Source organism: Frankliniella occidentalis, unplaced genomic scaffold, assembly GCF_000697945.3.
Source record: "Frankliniella occidentalis isolate FOCC.00 unplaced genomic scaffold, Focc_3.1 Scaffold1388, whole genome shotgun sequence".
Lineage (NCBI taxonomy): Eukaryota > Metazoa > Arthropoda > Insecta > Thysanoptera > Thripidae > Frankliniella > Frankliniella occidentalis.
The window spans coordinates 16,613-18,821 of record NW_026268490.1 but is presented as its reverse complement, the minus strand read 5'-3'; positions in this window follow the sequence as shown (position 1 = coordinate 18,821).

Here is a 2,209-nt window from a genome sequence, read left to right as displayed (position 1 = left end):
GGAGAGCTCGGTCCACTGTTCCGGAGAGCTTCGCTTCGCTCAGCAACAATGATGAGGAACATTCAAAAATGGTTGTTGTGTGATCGCCTACCTGAAGGTGAAGGCCCTGCAGACGTACGCGGTGACAGCCAGGCAGGCTTGCTGGCACGCGCCCAGGCTGTGCACGAGCATGAGGTCCTTGACGGCGTTCGGCGCCAGCTGTTGACCCGAGCGCACCCGCTCAAAGCATTCTGTGACGAACAAGGCAGGCATGATCAACAAAGTGACGCAGATAGTGTCTTGAGTAATTACTCTAGGAAACCAAGTGTGGAGAGCGAGACACCTCAGAGGTTGCGGGGCTGTCTAGTCCCTCCGACCGTCAGGCGCCAAGGCTCGGAGCCCAGGGGGTGTTCATACTATGCCGCAACGTCGAGGGGGGAGGGGGGTGAAAGTTGGCACAAAAAATGTTCTTGGCCAAAAACTGTTCTCAATCATGAGCCAACGCAGTCTGCTTGGTGCGTGAACGACGGGCGATTTCCTCATCGATGAAGCAACAGCAAAAAGCGAGCGGCCGAGCGGACTGGAGCGACGGGCGCATAGCTGCCCTTGGCCGGCCGCCGGCCAAAGCGGGGGCGCTCCGACTCCTCCGACTCAAGGGCAGCCCTTTGGCCCATATTTCTGGCCGGCGGCAGGAAAATGAGGACAAGGCGGCGACTTCAGAGAGTAAAACTTGCGCCGAAAACAACCCGATAAAAAAAAGGAGGAAGGGAAGAAGAAGGAGGAGAAAGTCACCTTGGAATGCCGGAGCGGGGCGGGAAGGGCCCCCGCGACTCGGTGCTGAGCTGAGTCGTATTTCTCTCCGGCGCCAGGCCGTGTGAGGGATGTCACGGAGAGGGGAGGGTGGGGGGACAGCTTTACACGGAACGCAGAACCAAGCCCGCATCTCATCACCCTTTTCCGTTTCAAACACAACAATAATAAACAAAAGTCCTGTTTTTCCAGGGGGCGCGACCGCGTCGCCTGCTTCGCTCGATGGAAATAAAAGTAAACGAGTGGCACTCACACCGACCGATTTGGGGAGTGTTTCCCCCAAATGCTGGTGTTGTTCTTGCTCGTGTTCTGAAGAGCGGAGCGTAATGTCCTCCATCCAGCTCATTCACCGTTTGACCTTCAAGTTGCAGCTACTACACCCTTCAGCCTTATTTAGATTTCATCACCTCGCCATCAGCTTAATAAGCCCTTTCTTAGAGCCCTGCTTCTCTGACCGAATGTCAGGGCACCCCTATCTTCAAAGAGGGACTCACCGTCACCCCGTACCCCAAGGCTGTGATGTGACGGGGTTTCGCGATTATTCAGCGAGTAAGAGCAAGTGTCACAGAGTGTCACGGGGTGGCACGGCCTCGTCCTCTCCCTCTGCGCCTGCCGAGTTTCAAGTCACGCCGCTATCGCCCCGCCTGGCCCGCCCGCACCACCTAGGCACCACAGCCCGCCGCGGAATGGGAAATGAAAAATTTAAATTTCCCGCCGCGGTCGGTGAGAGAGGAGCGCGCGCAAGCAATCGCTCGGGGACCCGGAGGGGGCCCAGAGAGAGCCTCTCTTTTGTGACCTTGCCCTCGCCGACGCGGCGGCACCGCGGGACCCAAAGCGCCGACATGGCGGGGTGTGGCGGGGTGTGGCCGGGTCGGGCGAGGCGTGGGCCTAATTGGACCGGCTCTGTCCGCAGCATTATCGCCTCGGCGATTGAGAAGAAGGGGGAGGTTTCCGTCGCAGGTACCTCCTCCATTCGGCAGCGGTCGGCGCTTTGCTGGTACTCCAACCACGATCCGATGCTGACGACGCAGACTTCCCCGATGAGACGCGCTGGGTTGCGGGGGTTAAATGGGGGTTGGGGTGGGGGGTGGTGTACGAAACGAAGCTCGCTCGCAGAACGGTGCTACTCCAATCACCATTAGGAAATCGAATTTTCTGCGCGGATCCTTGGACATTATAAGCCGCCACGGGCGGAGCAGCGCGCGCCTCGCCATCGGGGCCGCCCTGATTGAATTGAAAGCTATCACTGCGTGATGATGTCAACTGAAAGGGCACCGCACCGCGCGCCCCCACCCCCTCACCCCGCCCGACGAGATGTCACCTGCTAACCCCGTGTAAAATAGCTGTCCCAAATCACATTTACGGCGATATCTAAAGCGTCAGGCGCTAGGTTAGGTAGAGGAGATGAGCGAGCGCCCCC